This window comes from Pleurodeles waltl, chromosome 11 (genome assembly GCF_031143425.1).
Source record: "Pleurodeles waltl isolate 20211129_DDA chromosome 11, aPleWal1.hap1.20221129, whole genome shotgun sequence".
Taxonomy (NCBI): Eukaryota; Metazoa; Chordata; class Amphibia; order Caudata; family Salamandridae; genus Pleurodeles; species Pleurodeles waltl.
The window spans coordinates 667,361,852-667,383,364 of record NC_090450.1 but is presented as its reverse complement, the minus strand read 5'-3'; positions in this window follow the sequence as shown (position 1 = coordinate 667,383,364).

Here is a 21,513-nt window from a genome sequence, read left to right as displayed (position 1 = left end):
AGGCAGACTTTTGCTAGGTCCTACAATAGTATGACATGTGGGAAGCAGTTCCACCTTGTTACCTGTGTCTCACTGGAAGTATTGCATGATGATGTTGTTTCGGTTGTCTACATCGTCTTCTTCTGCCTCCTCTTCTTCACTGTCCACAGGCTCCACTGCTGCCACAAGACCAGCATCTGGCCCATCCTCCGCAGAAAAGGCACCTGCTGTCGCAAAGCTAGGTTGTGCAACATACAGCAGGCCACGATGATCTGGCACACCTTCTTCAGTGAGTAGTATAGGAAGCCACCTGTCAGATGGAGGCACTGGAATTGCGCTCTATTATCATCCTAGTTCGCCCATGTGCCTCATTGTAGCGTTCCTCTGCCCTTGTCCTGGGATTCCTCACTGGGGTCAGTAGCCATGAGAGGTTGGGGTAACCAGAGTCACCTGCAAATATTGAGGGACAACTGTTAGACATCCTCCAATCATTAGGGACTCTCCCATACCCAGACAGCAAATGAAACAGTGTGGGGACTTTAGGCTCACCTATTAGCCACACACGATGCCTCTGGAGTTGGCCTATCAAATAATGGATGTTGCTATTCCTTAAAATGTAAGCGTCATGCACTGAGCCAGGATACTTGGCATTCACATGGGAGATGTACTGGTCTGCCAAACACACCATCTGCACATTCATAGTATAATGGTAGCTTTTCTGGTTTCTGTACACCTGTTCATTCCTGTGGGGGGGGGACAAATTCCACATGTGTACCATCAATGGCACCAATGATGTTGGGGATATGTCCCAGGGCATAAAAGTCACCTTTCACTGTGGGCAAATCCTCCACTTGAGGGAAAAGAATGTAGCTGCACATGTGGTTCAGCAGGGCAGACAACACTCTGGACAACACGTTAGAGAACATTGGCTGTGACATCCCTGATGCCATAGCCACTGTTGTTTGAAACAACCCACTGGCCAGGAAATTAAGTACAGACAGGACCTGCACTATAGGGGGTTTTCCTGTGGGATGGCGGATAGCTGACATCAGATCTGGCTCCAACTGGGCACACAGTTGCTGGATTGTTGCACAATCAAGTTTGTAAGTGATAATTATGTGTCTCTCTTCCATTGTCGACAGGTCCACCAGGGGTCTTTACACCGGAGGATGCCGCCATCTCATCACCTGCCCCAGCGGACGTGCCCTATGGAGGAGAACGGTGAGCAGGAGGTCATACAACACTTAGGTATCACAATGCCGCTTAGCAAAAATGTAACAATTTCTCAATGTGCCTTTGTCTGCCCGTATTCCTGGCCTAAATAGGTGTGACGCAGTTATTTGGCCTGCCATGTGGCCCCCTGAAATGGCGGCTGCCTGACCTGTAGGTGGGACAAGGGGTAATGAGGTAACTGCGCTGGCATTGGACACCGTTAAGGTAGGCGGTCGAAGACCGCGGCACAATTCAGCATTGGTTAACATTGGGCCCTATGGGTTCCAGGAGCCAATGAGGATGTAAGCCGGGGGTGACAGTACGCACCGCCACGGACGTGGCCGCCATTTTCTATCTGTTCACTCACTTGATTCCTGACCTTCAACATGAGAGGACCTACACTGCAAGTGCTGCTGTGACATGTGTCTGGAAGCGACAATGGCTACAGTGTCTGGGGAAAGGGCCCCTGCCTTCACTTCGGAGGGGTTGGAGAAACTAGTGGATGGGGTCCTCCCCCAGTACACGCAACTGTACGGTCCTCCAGACAAAGAGATGAGTACACTGTGAGCATGGTGGATGTCACATGCTTGTATGGAGTGTCGTGGATGGAAGAGGGAGGTGAGGGGGACAGGCCAGCATGTGAGGATAGTGTGTGTGTATGTATGTCTGGGCCAAGGTGGGAGGTTTTTAGGCAATGCGTGAGAAGAACAGTACTGGATAGTAACATCCTGTTAGAAATGGGGTTTCTGGTTGGCTAGGGTATGCACCTTAGCCATGCAGAACCTACCCACTCTAGTCAGGGCTAGGGAGTTACTTGTCCAAGATAACCCCTGCTCACCCCCTTGGTAGCTTGGCACGAGCAGTCAGGCCTATCCCAGAGGCAATGTGTAAAGCGTTTGCACAACACACACAACACACGTGATGCCAAATGTACACCACAAAGTAAACACAACACTGAGCTATGTAAAAATAATCTGTATTGCACAAAACACAATTAGACCAACATTACACGTAAGCAATACCCTGCTACCTTAGCAGTTGTCAGAATGTTACACACGTTACTAATACTCTGCAAGAATATGCAGTTGTCACATTAGAACACGTAAGTACTCAGAATTCTTCAAAATAAGCAGTAGTCAGGAATTACAGTAAAAGATAAATGCACTTGTCATGAACAATTCCTAAATACCCCTAAAAGGAACATTAGAGAATATCTCCCAAGTCATATAAATACATATCAGCTAGAGAAGCCGATAAAAAGGAACATTAGCACATATATGTAGGAACAGTAAACAGGTAGGAAATCTAAAAATCTAAAATCTAAAATCTAAAACATCCAAAAGTCTGTACTAGGCTCCTAGAGCCCAGATTCCCTAAAAAGTACCTGTTTTCAGTTGAAGAGGCACTCCCAGTGCCTAAAGATGAGCATAGGGGGCCCCAGGCGCTCCTGTGTGCATAAAGGGGGCCATGTAGTGTTTTTGGGGGAAAGAGGGGCAGTCGACACCCTCTCCTCGTGAACGGGCCCCTCTGGGGGCCTGCGTTCTTCGTGGTGGCCTGCCTCGGCCTCCTCACACCCTGTCCGTGGGGTGGGGGCTGGGAGTGGCCCAACAACAATTATGGGGGCAAAGGCGGGAAAGGACCTCCGTCGAGGTCTCCCTTCCCCATTCTTGCTGCCACCAAAATGCCCAAGAAAAGGAGCATCCTGCTCCTAACGCAGAGACCGGGAGAAGGGGGGCGCTCCCCGCGTCTTCCCCCGAGTCCTGCGACGAAGTTCAAAGAAGTTCGGACCCCTCTAGGGGCCCGAGAAGTCACTCGCCCGCACCCGATGCTGTGCACGAGTGTTTGAAAGGGATTTCCGGGCTGCCGCAGTGATTCTGAGAGGATCGAAGGCGGATGGTGCCCCGTGGGTGCTACCAGGAGCAGGACGTGCCCGGGGCGCCGAGAGGAGCACGCTTGCTCCATTTACTTCTCGATGTGCCCCAGGGGCACTAGGAACAGCGCGGACCCCACGCTAAGTGGAAGCTCAAAGCCCGGGTTGCGGCAGTGATCAGGGATCCAAATAAATCACTTTTTAAAGCGCTAAGGCAAGATCTGCAGCCTGGGCTGTGGTGGTGATTTTCTTCTGCAATTAAAGAAAGCGTTCTTTCCAAGCGCTTTGCCAGAGTCTGCAGAAATCGGTGCAGGGGTCAGGGGCCACAGCACCCTGCCCCTAGGAGCAAACAGGACACAAGGAATCACGGGGCTGGTGGGCCCAGCTACAGGCCAACACAAGGGTTGCAGATGGTGGCAGTTCCTTTTGGTGACCAGGCAGGTCACAGATCAGAACAGTAGCAGCAGTCCAAGGTGGTTTCCTGGTGAGTCCATTCATCAGCGTTCTGTGTCCAGGTTCAAGGTCCAAGAATGTTCAAATTGTGGGGAAAATTTCCCTGTACTTATACTGGGTTTCAAGTGTGTTTCACAATGGTAGGGAGAGGAGGTTCCAGCCAGTTATAACTGGTTCCGGGAGTGCCCCCTCTCTCCTTTCAGCACAGGCTCCAAACATCAGTGGGGGGTTAATTACCCTATTGTGTGAGGCCGGGGCACAGTCTTTACAAATGCAGATGTGCCCCTCCTCTCCCTTCTCTCAGCCCAGGAAGGCTTTACAATATGTAGATGCACCTCTGTGTCACCTCCACCCTCCCTGTGTTCAGGCTGTCTGAGAAGTATGCACAAAGCCCCAACTGTCAGTCTGCCCAGACGTGGATTGGAGGCAAGCTGCAAAACACCAAAGTTATAAGCACAGATAAATGTGCACTTTCTAGAAGTGGCATTTCTGTGATAGTAATAAAAAAATACACCTACACCAGTAAGCAGCATTTCTCAACACTATCACAACCATACCAAACATGCCTACGCTACCCCTCATAAATCAGACAATACCCCTTAACACATAAGGCAGGGCATTTCCAATGCAATCCTATGAGGAGGCAGCACTCACAGCAGTGAGACACCTGGGGGCATATTTATACTCCGTTTGCGCCGAATGTGCGTCGTTTTTTTAGACGCAAATTCGGCGCAAAACTAACACCATATTTATACTTTGGCGTTAGACGCGTCTAGCGCCAAAGTATGGGCAAATAGCGTCATTTTTTTGCGTGAACGCCTTCCTTGCGTTAATGAGATGCAAGGAAGGCGTTCCCGTCTCAAAAAATGACGGCGACGCAAATGCGTCGTATTTATACTCCCGGGCAAAAATCACGCCCGGGAGTGGTCGGGTCAAAAAACCCGCATTTGCGCCACTTTTTAACGCCTGGGTCAGGGTAGGCGTTAAGGGGCCTGTGGGCTCAGAATGAGCCCAGAGGTGCCCTCCCCTGCCCCCAGGGACCCCCCCTGCCACCCTTGCCCACCCCAGGAGGACACCCAAGGATGGAGGGACCCATCCCAGGGACATTCAGTTAAGTTCAGGTAAGTATAACATTTATTTTTTTATTTTTTTTATGGGTGGCATAGGGGGGCCTTATTTGTGCCCCCCTACATGCCACTATGCCCAATGACCATGCCCAGGGGACAGAAGTCCCCTGGGCATGGCCATTGGGCAAGGGGGCATGACTCCTGTCTTTACTAAGACAGGAGTCATTTAAATGGCGTCTGGGCGTCGTAAAAAATGGCGCAAATCGGGTTGAGGCGATTTTTTTGCCTCAACCTGACTAGCCCCATTTTAAGACGCCCTAACGCCATTTTCCCCAACGCCGGCGCTGCCTGGTCTACGTGGTTTTTTTCCACGCACACCAGGCAGCGCCGGTCTGCTTGCGCCGGCTAACGCCATTCCATAAATACGGCGCCCGCATGGCGCTTCAGAATGGCGTTAGACGGCGCTAAATTTTTTGACGCTAAACTGCATTAGCGCAGTTTAGCGTCAAAAAGTATAAATATGGGCCCAAGTTAGGCTGTTTGTCAGTACCAGGACAGGCCACGCAACATGGCACATGTCCTGTCTTCTACATACATGGCACCCTGCCCAAAGGGCTAGCTAGGGCGTACCTTAGGGGTGACTTACATATAGTAAAAGGGGAGTTCTGGGCCCGGCAAGTAAATTTAGATGCCAGGTCCCTGTGGCAGGAAACTGCGCACACAGGCCCTGCGCTAGCAGGCCTTAGATAGGTTTGACAGGCTACTTCAGTGGGTGGTGCAAGCAGCGCTGCAGGCCCACTAGTAGCATTTAATTTACAGGCCCTGGGTATAGGGATACCACTTTACAAGGGACTTATAGGTAAATTAAATATGCCAGTCAGGTATAATCCAATCATACCAAATTTGTAAGAGAGAGCACATGCACTTTAGCACTGATTAGCAGTGAAAAAGTGCTCAGAGTCAAAACGTCAGCCAACAAAGGTCAGAAAAATAAGGAGGCAAAAAGTAAAAAGTCTGGGGGATGACCCTGTAAAAGGGCCAGGTCCAACACATCCATTATTACTTCACTTTTCCTCTAGGTCGGCACCCACCAGAAGCAGGGGATTTGGCATGCCATCGCCAAGTAAGTATGGACCCTTGGGGTCTACCATAGATGGAGCATCCATTGCCGGAAAAGATGGGAGGACCTGCGCCGCTGGAGCAAGAAGACGGTGGAGGCCCAGCTGGGGATGGTCTCCCAACATGGAAAGGGTGCCTGTCGCACCATGACCCCCCTGATGTACTGGATCCTGGCGGTGGCATATCCGGAGTTGCATGGGCACTTGAGGGCATCATAGCAGCTACAAGGGGGTGAGTACACTCTCATTCAGCAGACTCTGCGCGCTTTATGAGGTGTCTGGGTAGGGGTGGTGGCCCGTGGGTTCCCCTAGGCAAGGGCATACGCGCAAAGGTAGATCCATTGTTTTGCAGCCTCATTCCCAGTCCAACCCCAAAGGTGGTATTTGTCCTGTACACCTAGTCAGGCTCCCATGCGTGCCAGCTATGCATGAAATGGGTCTAGACAGAGTCCCCCTTGGCCATGTGCTTTTCCCCTGCACTTTTTGTGCATGGCTTAGTGCATACGGCTGCTCCCTGTGTGTTGTGTCCGCCAACGGTAGTGGTGTTGCATGCACTGACTATGTGTATCTTCTGTCTTTCCCCTCCTTTTTGTTTTGTTACCTTGTTCTTGCATGCATTAGCATCATCTGGCGGAGGAGCAGTGGCACCAGAGCAGGAGGGAGCTGCATCACACATGGACCTGGAGGGTGAAGTAACAGATTGTCTGAAGGGGGCAGTGGGACGGAGGGCGAGGGGAGCTCCACGACGGGGACAGGAGCAGAAACCAGCGACAGCAACTCCTCCTCTGATGGGAGCTCCCTTGCGGTGGCGGGCACCTCTGTGCCCACCGCATCAATAGGTACAGCCACCACCCCCCCTACCTGCACTGCCCTCCCAGCAGCCCCTCAGCGTGTGTCCCGTGCCCGCTCACCCAGGAGGGTTGGCATCTCCTTCGCCCCAGGCACCTCAGGCCCTGCCCCAGTCAGCCCTGCTGCTCTCAGGGAGGAGGCTATTGACCTCCTGAGATCCCTCACTGTTGGGCAAGCAACCATTTTGAATGCCATCCAGTGTGTTGAGAGGCATTTTCAGCAAACAAATGCATACCTGGAGGGCATTCATTCTGGCGTGGTGTCCCAACAGAGAGCATTTCAGGCTCTGGTCTCAGCACTGATGGCAGCCATTGTCCTTGTGTCCAGCCTCCCCCCTCCAACTTCCTCCACCCAGACCCAATCCCCTGTACCTCAGCCTATCCCAAGCACACCATCAGACCAGCATGCACACTCATCAACACACAAGAGTGGACATGGCAAACATAAGCACCACACATCCCACAGGCACTCACACAAGCACCATCCCCAGGCAGATACAGCAACATCCACTGTGTCTCCCTCCTCCACGTCCTCCTCCTCCCTCCCTGTCTCGTCTCCACTCACACCTGCATGCACTACATCCTCAGCCACTACCTCTAATCACCAGCATGCCCATCACCACCCACCGCTCACGTGCACTCAGCACCCCCACTACCATTCACACATCCCCTGGGTCCTCTTCCAGTGTGTCTGTGAGCCCTCCTCCCAAAGTACACAAACGCGGACACACACCCACCCAACAGCCATCCACCTCAGAACAGCCTTCGGCCCATGCACCTTCACCCAAATTCAGCAAACGTACACCTCCTGCAACCACTACCTCTTTCTCCACTCCCAAACCCCCTCCATCTTCCCATCCCTGTGTGTCTAAGAAACTTTTCCTGGCTAACTTTGGCCTCTTCCCTACACCTCCCCCCGTCCTTTCTCCAGGACCAGGCTGTCCAGGTGCCAGCCCAGCACCTCAGCCACCAAATCCCAAGGCAGAGTGGTCACAGCAACTCCGGTCTCATTGCGGCCGCCACCCATCAGGGCTGCCAGTGTGCCACCTAGCGAGGCCAAGGAGCAGGCCATTCCGCCACCTGCCAAGGTGAAAAAGGTGCCCACATTCCGGAGGGAGAAGCCGCACCTATCAGCAAACAAGGGCTCCTCCAAACCAAAAGGGGGCAGTGGCAAGACACCAACAGCAACATCAAAGGTGGGGAAGGGACACAAATCGAAGAGCAGGTCAGGACAGGGCACAGTGGCTCCGGCTGAGGGACCAGAGTCACCCTTTCTGTCAACCAGTACACCAACCTGTACGGCGGTGGACACCGCCACCTGCACCGCCACCAGCACCGCCACCTGCACCACCACCTAAACATCTGCTGCCTCATCAACAGTCCCCAGCATCATCCCCAGTGGGCAGCCATCCAAGGCTGCAGAAGATGTCCTGCTGTGTCCCTCAACAGGTGAAGACTTATGCACCACCGCCAGCACCTCTGCCACAGACACCACTGCAACCACTGCCACCAGCCCCACGATGTGCTCAGACAGTGCCACCACAGCTGACATGGCAATCATCCCCAGTGGCCAGCCGTCCAAGGCTGCAGGAGACATCCTGGAACCTTCCCAGTATCAATTAGGCATGACTCTTAGCACTGTTTGTACCTGCAGGTGGCAGGCGAAGTCGCAGCAGGGTGGAGTGAGTCTCTGCCTCCATGGCGTATCATGCTACCTGTTCCCAGACAATCTCATGGCACACACACCCAGGTGAGGGAATAAGACCTGCCACACTGCATGTGAAGCACTCTGGGTACAAAGCCCCCTCCAGAACCAGTGGAGAATCACATCCATTACCTCAGTCCTTGGCAGGATAAAGCACTCTGGGCACAAAGCCCCCTCCAGAACCAGTGGAGAATCACATCCACTACCTCAGTCCTTGGCAGGATGAAGCACTCTGGGCACAAGCCCCCTCCAGAACCAGTGGAGACTGTTATCCACTTGAGAGAATTTGGCTTTGCACTCCCCAGGATACAGCAGTGGGCAAACCACCCACAGGAAAGTCGTGAGAGACTGTGGCTTTGCACTCCCCAGGATACAGCAGTGGGCAAACCACCCACTGGAAAGACTTGAGAGACTGTGGCTTTGCACTCATACAGCAGTGGGCATGGAGCCCCCTTGTGCAGCAGTGGCATTGTGCGTTCATCCGGCTGAGGTTCCCCCCTCCCCCTGAGGTGCCTGTTTCATTTCGATCTGATGCCACTGCAGTGTTCTCTCCGTTTCGAGTCAGGTATCTTGTGTGGGCTTTGCCCATGCATTTTGGAACCACTGGTCCACGGACAATGATTGGAACACTATCCGGACTTGTGTAGTTGGTGTACATATTTGTATATGCTGATTTTTGACATTGCACTATCTGATTTTTATTGATTACAATTGTTACAATCATTTCCATTTGTCCATGTGTTCTTCCAGGGGGAGAGGGGGTGTATATGTAATGTTGTTGCATGTATTTGTGTGTATGGTGTTGTGGGTGAGGGTGGGGGTGGGGATATTGCGTGTTGCATGTGTGTGCCACTCTCTTTTCCCTCCCACCCTTCCCTGTGTTGTAGGTTCAGTACTCACCGTGGTCGTCGACGGCATCTTTGCTGCTCCTGATACAAGAGGAGGAAGAGCAGCATGGGCAGGACCTGTAGTTCGGGCTCCATGGCGTCCTGGTTCCTCGTTGGGTGTCGAGAGGTGAGTGGTTTCTGTTCCAATTCCTGTTTCCGCTGTGCTTTTGATAGCGTTGGTACCACCCCGGAAAAGGTGGCGGATAGGCCTCTTGTAATAGTGTGGGTGGTACTTTGTCTTCCGCCTGTCCGTTGGCGGTTACTGCTGCGGTGTTTCTTTCTACCGCCGTAGCGTTCAGAGTATTAAAGTGGTTGTCTATGTTGTGGTTTCCGCCATGGTCGTGATTCCATTTTCTTTTCCATCGGGCTGTTGGTGGTATTACCGCTGCTTTAACACCGACCACCAAGGTTGTAATGAGGGCCATAGTGATGTATGGTGGTTGTATTTTGCTTTTACAGAACAACAATATGGGGAGGCGTGACGTCTAAATTGTGTAAAAACAAAAAATTCTAGCCGCTACGCCCACCAGTTCCAGGGCCAGCAGCTCCATCACCACTGCAGATGAGGCTGTGAGAACGGATGAGGGGAAGTCTCTGTGTTGGCATTGGTGGGCGGTGGTGAGTAGTATTGCTTGCTCATTGGCAATTAGTAATATAGTCACTACAAGGGTGTACTAGTGTTGTTGACTTACTCATCAACACTCAGCTTTAGCAGATGCAGCAGGAGTTAAATAAGTATTAATGGCCTCTTCTATCTGCAACTCAGCAGACTACGGTTTATAAAATGAACTTGAACTATGATGTGTTCTGGAAAATTGAAAGAAGGATAGAAGTAGAATGGATGGGTGAAATATAATATGAGTGAAAGTATGTGTGTGTGGATGAAAGGTTGCATAATAATCATATAGGTGGATGATGAGGAGAGTGATAGGATGTATGGGTGGGTGAAGGATGGATGAAAGGATATACGGGTAAAAGGATGTCGGCCCAGGTGGGTAAAAGGGTATATGTGAAAGGGTTCCATGTCTGGATGGGTGTACGGACTCCTCAACTGGGTTAGATCTCTTGTATGGGTGAATGGGTGAAAGGATGCATGGGTGGTTATTGGGTAAATTAATGTTGGTGAAAGTTTAGTAGAGAGCTATGTTTGGAATTTGGATAGTTTTAAATGGCGAAGGACTGGATGAGAGAGTGTAAACCTTAGCTTAAATGGCATGTACCAAAGCCAAGGGTGAAGAATAAGAATACTGAAAGAACACATTTCCAATGATGAATAGATAAATGCATGGAATGAAGAAACAAGGGAGCTCTTCTGCATAGGGGTGTTCTTCTCACCTGCTTTACTTGCTTCAAATGGTTTTTATCAAACATTTGATGCAAGGTTTGGATGGTATTTCAGAATATTCCCTTGACTCACACACTTTACTCACAGTATTTTTCTAGCAGGGAACGTAATATGTATACCAGCATCCATTGACCATTTCCTCCCTCCCTCGCTATGGCCTTTCACTAGTGCCACCCATGATGACCTAACAGCTGTATGGTTCAATTCAGCAGAAACAGCACTGGAATGTTGTCTGTGCAATGTGCGTCTGCCAGCTCAAGTTAAGTTAATGTGTCAAAAACTTTTCAGTGCATGGCAACACAAAAACAAAGTGTGTTTCCCTTTCCTCCCAGTGCCCACTGTCAGTCACTTCCTAGTTATGCACTCCTTTAATATTTCTTAAGTTCTGTCCAGACGTCTGAATAATTTGAAAAATCCAATCTTTGTTTGTCCCACATTTTTCAAGCCGAGTGATAAATGTAATTCGTTATGACTTCCATAATAAATTTACTTCTGTTCTAAATTTTCCCTTTCATCATTTGCCAACCACAGTGAGTCACACTACTAGCCAAACCTTAGGCACATGATGATGATGAGGAGGAATTGATTGATCAGTAAAGTGTGTATACTACCTACCCATCCTAATCCTCTCTACCTTACCCTGTAGTTGAGTACACTTAGAAGATTCCTTTCCTTACTGCAAATCAAGTGTATTATTTTGGAAAAAAGTAGCTATTACAAAGTGTGGCGGAGGAGAAGCATGAGTACAGTGAGTCCAGTGTTCCATAGGTAAGTGTCTTGATTTTTCTGAATGGGATAGTCTGTGACAATGCAAATGCACCAAATACAATCTATATCCCATTCCTTAATCCTTTCCCTGTACTGCAGTGCATTGCTTTTCCCACTGCCTACTTATGGCTGACAGGATGTGTGCATGATTGATTTTATTATACTATGTGTCACGTTTCATTCTTAGAATTAATCAGCCATGTAGTCAAGGCACAAAGAAGAACAAGGCCATTGGAATAAAATGATTTTGTAGTACAGCTGTCCCAGCTGCAGACAGTAAAGTGTATGACTAGGGCACCAGCTGAGCTAGCAGTGCAACCATTAATTGAGAACCACAGGACAGAGAAGAATTATTGTACTCCATAGTGCATTTTATGGATGTCGCAGTTATCACTTTAAAATAGAATGTCCTGAGTTGACCACCAAATGTACTGCTACTGTGCCACTACACTACATGATTTTAAACAAGTGTTTTGCTCAGGGCATTGTTTACAATTTCTCTTTTCTCTTTATTGATATAGCTATTCCTGCAGGTCCACCATCACGCAGGAAATAGCAGCCCAGCTGCAGCAGAAGCAGCTGAAGGCCCTACAGGCCAAGTACCAGTTGCTGGTGATCCTTGCGGTAGAGGAGAAGGAGGCAGCAGCAGTTGCTGCCGTACTCAGGGTCCCAGACAGGCCCCAGTGCCTCCAGCCCAGCAATACCTTAGCCACAGTGCCAGGCCAGTCGCCCGTTGTTGTGTCATCCCTGTTGCCCCCCCCTCAGGGACTGTGTTCCAACGCCACGTCCTTTGGAGGCTGGTGCTGGTAGAGGCCCGTCAGGCACGTATGAAGGTGCCCCTCAGAGGAAGCCTGGCCCACCTTTAGTGCCCTTCTCTGCCCATTTGTAATCTTTTATTTTGGTGGGTGGGACTTGTTTTGGGTGGAGAGGGTGGAAATGTTTTTTTTGTGGGACTTTTCTATTTTTTTCTGGGTTATTCTTCAACAAGGACAACTGGACAGTTTTTGTTTTGGAACATTGGGTGGGGAAAGGGACATTTTTTGGGGGTTAGGGTTGGGCCAGTTATGGGTGGAAGGGTGAGTGTTTATTTTTCTTGCTAGGGACGGAGTATAATAAATAGTTATTTACAGTTCTTTCTGCCTTCACTCCTTTTGGGGGTGTTTTACTTCACACTGCTGCCTATACGCAGCATGTTTTGAAAATATGCTGATGGTGTATTCCTTTTAGCGCAGCATGTTTTACAAATCTTCTGATAGTGTATAACAATTATTTATGCAGTTAGGTACACTTTTCCTAATACTCTCATAGTCTCTGCAGTGCATTCTTCAAAATTTAACCACCAGGAATGGGGTGCAGAGATTTGCCATTCCCACTCATAATACCTAAATTAAAATTACAACAATGCTCCATAATTATGTTACCTGAATGGGTGAAGCGAGGGTTGCATGGTTTCTCAAGCTACCATGGTGGTGTAGTAGTGGCATGCTAGCGCACTGACAGTGAAGGCATCTGAAGCGAGTTCCCATTCCACCTAGGTGAACTCAAATGAAGATCCTGCACACAGAGTTGAGGTTGCTTCTACCACATCCGCCCCACCAAGTGTGTGACTAATCAATGGTGCAAAATATTAAGTAACACCTCAAAAAATCACACAGCCCAGGGAAAGCGGGTTAGGAATTTGATGGATGGATGGGAAAGGGATTTTGGGGAAAAAAAACAATATTCATCTGGGAAATGATCATCAGCCTGTTGTGGGAGAAACAGAAAAACATGAATATCTATAACATAGATAACTTTGCATTCTGTCAGCCCCAGTGAGACCCAAGCTGTATATATCTAAAAATGTTTTGTCGCCTACGTTTGCTAAATAGTACATATCATTAATATTGGGGTAAAGCTGACACACACAGTTCTTAAAAAAATAATATTGAAAGAAAAATTATACTAGTCTGTATTGCCAAATTGGGTGGTGCATCTGCAATCTTCTTGGATTGCTCAGTCAATCTTCTTGGGTGCCTGCCTGAAGTGGTCTGATAAGGTAAGCATGAGTGTTATGGTGTAGGAGAAGAGAAGGCCTGCTGATTGTAAAACAAAAATGATTATCATGATATTGTAGAATCTTGAAGGAAGGAATGGAAGGTAAACTTCATGAGGAGTAGTGTACCAAGAAGACTCAGAGGTGGCAGAGCAAGAGTAAAGAACTTTGAGATCATTAATTTTATGACTGATGTGCGATCATTTAAGTGAGAACAATTACAACAACCAATGATCAGAAGTGTCAGCATGTATCGGGATGATTGAACTCACAACGGTCATGCTCATCATAACATTTAGCCTAGAGCACGTGCATAATGTGACATTTTCATCCATTACATGTCTGTCTCCTCCAGTTTTCTGCAACCGGCTCCCCACCCAACCACATAGTTTCAAGTTTGAGCCAGCCAGCAGACACACAAAGCAGCATTGCATTTCCAAAATCAAGTAATTGATGCACCTCTAACCAACAGTCCACAGTTTGGAGTAGGCCTCTTAGAAGCATCCTTACATCATCCATGTACTTTCCATGAAGTTGATAACTTCATTCTACTGACAGTTGTTTAAGTTGTCAAATCACGCTCTGATTTCTTCCATCATCCCCCAGCCTCCCAAGAGTCACAGTCTCCCGACCCAATTGAGATACAGCGATCTGTTGCACATAGCTGTGTTTAACAACAAGAGAAACATTGAGTGTTATTTTTCTGGACTAGAATTTTGCTTGTTAGCTAAATGGACTGGTCGGGTCTTCTTTGACAAAGGTTAAACCGAAAGCACAGCACCAGAAAACAAAGCAGTTTGAAAATGCGGGCAAACAAATTTTGCTAAGTATCAAAGGGGAGGAAAAAAAATCACCTTCAGGAAAAAGATGATCACCCGTTATTATTTTTATGCCACCAACATTGTAAAATGATTCCTACACAAACACAAGCCAGCAGAATAATATATTTAAACAATATGAACACCCCCCTCACTATCTGCCACCATTAGAGATGAGTCAAACTAACCACCTCAATTCTCAACATAGAAACAAGTATCCCTTATATTAATTGTTGAGGCATATAGCATTACTTACCTGTTCCAATCAAGCGTAGTGGCACATTGCTTATCCTCTTCAATTCAGGAAATGAAACACACATTGGCCAGTACGTTGTAAATCAAAAATCTGTGGCAGTCCTGCTAGTGGACAAAAAGGAAGGATAGGCACGGAATGGAGGCAGCCATTGTCTCTTAAATTTCTTTAAAGTGATTTTGAGGAGTTTGGGGGCTTCTTCAATGCACACTGGTCCAACTCCAATCCGGCCATACATATGCCTGAAACAGTTGTGGTTCATTAGTAATTTTGACAGAAACAAACAATATAAAATAATAAGGTTTCCTCAGCTAGCTATTTTTTTCTCAAAGCAGTCTATCAACAGTAGAAAGTTCTATGGTGCCCCAGGTCTAGTCAGGGAAGTAGAGTTTGTCCTAAATCTCAGGTAGTTCACCCAGAAGTTGGTCAGCTAACACACTACCATGACCTCAGTGTGACCAGTCATCACCCTCCTCCACCTCCTGTTTTAATTCAGGTATGCTGTAATTTGGTGGTATAAAGTGCTGATTCATTTTGATCATGGTTAATCTTTTGAGGTTGTGGGGCAAGAGACTGGTCCTTCTCACTTTGACAACCGCAACAGCTGCACTGAACACACATTTAACAGGCACATTGGCAACAGGGCAAGTGAGATACTTTTTTGCCAGCCTGCTGAGGACTGTCGAGACGGGGCCACTCACCTAAAAAGCAGGATGTCTGCAGGGGCGATGGTATGCCTCCCGACCTCCTGGAACACCTATCGAAACCTCCTGGTGGACACAGAAACCCCGGCAGGTATCCCAAAAGGAAAAGGGGAGTAGAAGAGAAAAAGACAAAACACTGCCACATCTTACGGTCCAGCCAGGCACCCTGTATCTTCGGGGGTAGGTCATTGTTGACAGAGTGATAGTGGAGTTAGTGCACTCAACTTCCTTGAAACTGAATCTCTCTTTCTGATATGGACACAGGAGCGGTAGAAGAACTCCGGGATGCTCCAGCACTTTTCTTGAATAATAATAACTGTTGGCACAATTACTAACACTGCATTAACAAAAACCCAAACTGAATACCATAGCAACAAGTACTGCGACACTAGGGCTGGCTTCACATAGATTCATTGTTGCACACTACAATTAGAACTGTGGGTGCACTTATTATGTACAAGAAAGACAAACAAAGGCATTAATTATATCACGTATAACTTTCCTGCATGCATAGGATTAAACTAAAAGGAACAAAAACAATCCAAGAAATACAAATGTCGACTCTGGGTTTAAACAGTTAGGGTGGCACAGTTTGGTTTGGTGTCACTGTGTGTGTGAAAAACTCTTCAAAAGCTAATTCCTGAAACCTGAAACACAGGCATGAATGACACATTTTAAATCCAAGAGTTATGCTATTAGAGAAAGAAAAGTCACGTAAATGCTCTTTTAAAATTGCACTGTCACTTTTTGTAGTACTTGAGCTCAAGCAGATTTCCTGAAACACATTTAGGCAATTAACTACAATAATAATGTAGAATGTTCAGAAATGCATTTGTCTCTTCAAGATAAGCACTCTGCTAAAATACGAAGTCTGAAATACACCAGCTGTTCTAGGAAAGAACTGCGCTCAAAGGACAAACCCCCTGGAGAACACTAGTCACTTAGCTGCAGTCTTTTCCAGAGTGCTAGAGGAATTCCTGGTGTCAGCTGGTACAGGAACAAAGAAAAGAATTGCCTAAAAAGTTCTGAATACGAAGATGACAGCAGGAGCTGGACTGCCAAATCAGATGCTGAGACCAGGAAGCAAAACAAAGCCAAGCAGGGAGGCATGCTTCACTCTGCTATTTATAGCCAATCAGGAAAGCAGTTGAGTTTCCACATGTGGATGAGGCATCACCCCAATTAGAATCACATGTCTACACCACACCCAGTTAGAAGCACATGTCTACACCTGCTCACATTAGCAAACAAGCATTGGTAAAACAAGCATTGATAAAACCAATTGGTAAAACAAGCATTGATAAAACCAATTGTGTAGCAAAGAACATTGGCCCTCATTACAACCCTGGCGGTTGGTAGTAAAGCGGCGGTAAGACCACCAACAGGCCGAAAAAAAAAATGGAATCATAACCATGTCAGAAACCGCCAACATAGACAGCCACTTTAACACTCCAACCGCCACGGCGGTACAAACAAACAGCATGGTGGTCACCGCCAACAGACAGGCAGAAGACAATGTCCCGCCCACACCATTATGAGAGGCCAATCCACCACCTTTTCCCTGGGCGGATTCAACGCGAACAAAAACACAGTGGAAACAGGACTTGGAAGGGAAAACGCTCACCTCTACACACCCCATGAAGAACCAGGACACCATGGAGCCGGAACTCCAAATTCTACCTGCCATTATCTTCCAGCTCCTCTACCAGGAGCACGACTGATGGCGGCGACCACCCGGGTGAGTACTGCACCTACAACACAGGGGAGGGGGGAGGGAAAAGAGAGTGACACACACATGCAACACGCAACACCCCCACCCTCACCCACAACAACATACACACAAATACATGTTGAAACATTAAATTTACACCCCCCTACCTCCCCTGGAAGAACACAAGGACAAAAGGAAATGATTTGAACGATTGTAATCAGGAAAAATCCATTAGTCAAATATATATATACACTATTAACAAATATGTACACCAAGATTTCAAGTCCATTTACTGCACCTACATGGTCCGTGGAACACTGGGCCCAAAATGCATGGGCGAGGTCCACACTCAATACCCGATCCAAATGGAGAGAACACTGCAGGGGCATCAGATCGAAATAAAACAGGCACCTCAGGGGGAAGGGAAGGGGGGCACCTCAGCCGGATGAGTGCACGACGCCAGCTCCATGAGGGGGCTCCATGTCCATTGATGTATCCTGGGGAGTGCAAAGCCACAGTCTCTCAAGTATCTCCAGTGGGTGGTTTGCCCACTGCTTTATCCTGGGGAGTGCAAAGCGACAGTCTCTCAAGTCTCTCCAGTGGGTGGTTTGCCCACTACTTTTTCCTGGGGAGTGCAATGTCAAAGTCTCTCAAGTCTCTCCAGTGGGTGGTTTGCTCACTGCTTTATCCTGGGCAGTGCAAAGCCACAGTCTCTCAAGTCTCTCCAGTGGGTGGGTTGCCCACTGCTTCATCCTGGGGAGTGCAAAGCCACAGTCTCTCAAATGGATAACAGTCTCCACTGGTTCTGGAGGGGGCTTTGTGCCCAGAGTGCTTCATCCTGCCAGGGACTGAGGTAGTGGATGTGGTACTCCACTGGTTCTGAAGGGGGCTTTCTGCCTAGAGTGCTTCATCCTGCCAAGGACTGAGGTAGTGGATGCCTTTCTCCACTGGTTTTGGAGGGGGCTTTGTGCCCAGAGTGCTTCATCCTGCCAAGGACTGAGGTAGTGGATGTGATACTCCACTGGTTCTGGAGGGGACATTGTGCCCAGAGTGCTTCATCCTGCCAAGGACTGAGGTAGTGGATGTATCTCTCCACCGGTTCTGGAGGGGGCTTTGTGCCCAGAGTGCTTCATCCTGCCAAGGACTGAGGTAATGGATGTGATACTCCACTGGTTCTGGAGGGGGCATTGTGCCCAGAGTGCTTCTTCCTGCCAAGGACTGAGGTAGTGGATGTGATACTTCACTGGTTCTGGAGGGGGCATTGTGCCCAGAGTGCTTCATCCCGCCAAGGAGGGAGGTAGTGGATGTGATACTCCACTGACGGTGGGCCAACATGGAAGCTGTCCAGGACCCTGGAACTGACCACCAGACACGTACGACTGACCACTGGGGATGGCAGCCATGTCTGCAGTGGTGCCATTGGCACAGGATGTGGCGTGGCCACTGGCGGTGCTGGCGGCGGCCTCAGTAGCGGCGGTGCTTGCGGCACTCATTAGGCAGTGGTGTTGGTGGGTGGCTCAGTGAGCATGCTGCTGGCGGCGGTCTCCTGGTCAGCGGTGCTGTTGGGTGGCTTAGTGAGCGTGCTGCTGGCGGCGGTGTCTTGGGTAGCAATGCTTGTGGGTGGCTCAGTGACCGTGCTGTTGGCGGCGGTATCCTGGGCACCGGTGCCCGTGGCGGCAGTGAACATGGCCGTGCCGGTGGCGGTCTTGTCTGCCGTGCAGGTTGGCGGCGACTTCCCTTTCTTTTTCTGGCCCTTCCCCACCTTGGATGGTGGCGCAGCTGTCTTTCCACTCACAACTGTAGTCCTGGGAGAGCCCTTGGTGGCAGGTGTTTTGGTCTTCTCCCTCTGGGCTGTGGCCAACTTCTTGAGTTTGTGAGGTGGGGGAATGTCCTTTTCCTGGCTCCTTGGCACGCTGGCTGCCCTGCTGCTTGGTGCACTGCAGAAGCCGGTTAATGCTGGCACCACTGTTCCCAGTGATGTGGTGGCTGAGGTGCTGGGTTGGGACCTGGAAAGGCGGGCCCTAGGGGATGGAAGGGGGTGGGGAAGGTGTAGGGAAGAGGTCAAGGTTTGACAGGAAAAGTTTTTTAGACACACTGGGACGGGTAGATGGAGGGGGTTAGGGAGTGGAGGAAGAGGTAGTGGTTGTAGGAGGTGTTCGTTTGCTGACTTTGGGTGAAGGTGCATGGGCTGGAGGCTGTCGTGAGGTGGATGGCTATTAGGTGGGTGTGTGACTGCGTTTGTGTAGTTTGGGAGGTGGGCTCACAGACACACTGGGAGAGGACACAGGGAATGTGTGAATGGTAGTGGGGGTGGTGAGTGCACATGAGCGGTGTGTGGTGATGGGCGTGCTGGTGATGGACGTAGTGGCTGAAGGTGTAGTGCACGCAGGTGTGAGTGAGGACGTGACAGGGAGAGAGGAGGGAGATGTGGAGGATGGGGACACAGTGGAGGCAGTGGCTGTTGGTATGTCTGCATGGGTATAATGCTTGTGTGATTGCCTGTGGGATGTGTGGTGCTTATGTTTGCCAGAGCTACCCTTGTGTGTTGAGGTGTGTGCATGCTGGTCTGATGGTGTGCTTGGGATAGGGTGAGGTACTGGGGATTGGGTCTGGGTGAAGGAAGTTGGAGGGGGGAGGCTGGACACAGGGACAATGGCTGCCATCAGTGCTGAGGCCAGAGTCTGAAAAGCTCACTGTTGGGCTGCCTGACCAGAATGAATGCCCTCCAGGTATGCATTTGTCTGTGGTAACTGCCTCTCTACACCCTGGATGGCAATCAGAATGGTAGACTGCCCAACAGTGAGGGATCTGAGGAGGTCAATGGCCTCCTCACTGAGGGCAGCAGGGCTGACAGGGGCAGGAGCTGAGGTGCCTGGGGTGAAGGAGATGCCCACCCTCCTGGGTGAGCAGCCACGGGCCACACACTGAGGGGCTGCTGGGAGGGCGGTGCTGGTAGGGGGGTGGAGGCTGTATCTTTTGATGCAGTGGGCACAGAGGGGGCCGCCACCGCAAGGGAGCTCCCATCAGAGGAGGAGTCAGTGTCGTTGGTCTCAGCTCCTGTCCCTGCCGTGGAGCTCCCCTCACCCACCGTCCCACTGGTGAATTCGGAGTCTGTAGTTTCACCCTCCAGGGCCATGTGGGATGCAGCTCCCTCCTGCTCCGGTGGCACTGCTCATCCTCATGATGATGCTAATGCACACAAGAACAGGGAAACCACAAAAAGGGGGGAAAAGAAAGTAGAAAGACATGTTCAGTGCATGCAATACTGCTCCTGCTGGCAGACACTACAGACACAGCAGCCCTCTGCACTATGCCATGTACTTAGAGTTCCCTATTTAACCACAGGGACATGGGGTACAAGGCCTATGCCCGATTGCTGCACACATGGAAGTCACAGGAGCCTGACTAGGGGTAGATGGCTCTAAACACTGGTGGGGTGGGGTGCCACATGGCATGCCTCACGAAGGGACCTTGCCTGCAAAACTAGCCCTGGCCTAGGGTAGCCCACTGCCCACCTCCCCCACCCAGACACCTCCCATGCATGCTAAATCAGCTGAATGAGAGTGTACTCACCTCCTTGGGCTGCTGTGATGCCCTCAAGTGCCCATCCAACTCTGGATACGCCACCGCCAGGATCCGGAACATCAGGGGGGTCATGGTGCGACGGGCACCCCTCCCACGTTGGGAGACCATCACCAGCTGGGCCTCCACCATCTTCTTGCACCAGCGGCGAATGTCCTCCTATCTTTTACAGCAGTGGGTGCTCCGTCTGTGGTGGACCCGAGGGTCCGGACTTCCTTGGTGATGGCACGCCAAATATCATACCTCTGGTGGCCACTGACCTACAGGAATAGTACAGGAGAAAAGGAGAAAATATAACCGTCCGGACCGTCACAGTCATTGGCCCACATTCCCACCCTTGCCCTGATGCACATACACTCACTGTTGTTTCATGCACGCCTCATTCCCCCCATCTCCCATCCACACCACTCCAAATAGGCATTGCCCATACAGCATGCTCACAGTGTACTCACCTGTTTGTCTGGAGGCCCGTAGAGTAGCGCGTACTGGGGGAGGACCCCATCCACTAGTTTCTCCAACTCCTCCGATGTGAAGGCAGGGGCCATTTTCCCAGACACTGTAGCCATTGTCGGTTCCATACTGAGGTCACAGCAGCACTTGCAGTGTAGGTCCTCTCCTGTCGAAAATCAGGTATCAAGTGAGTGAACAGACAGAAAATGGCGGTCACGTCCGTGGCGGTGCGTAGCGTCACCACCGGCGTACATCGTCATTGGCTCCTGGGACCCATAGGGTCCAATGTTAAACGAATGCAGGATTGCACTGCGGTCTTCGACCGCCCACCGCAATGGTGTACAACGCCAGCGCAGTTACATCATATCCCATTGTCCCACCTTACAGGTCAGGCAGCCGCCATTTCAGGGGGCCACATGGCATTAATTTTCAATGTGTCACTCATACCTAGGCCTTGCATACACACTAAAACAGGCACATAGCGGATTGACAAATGTGTGCAATAAAGTTGTATTTTCGTACCTCAGTGCTGGCTGACCCACTGCTTGCAGTTCTCATCGATAGGGCACGTCCGCTGGGGCAGGTGAGGAGATGGCAGCATCCTCCGGTGTACAGACCGCTGGTGGACCTGTCGACAATGAAAGAGCGACATGTAATAGTCACCTACAGACTTTATAGTGCCACAGTCCATGAACTGTGTGCCCAGCT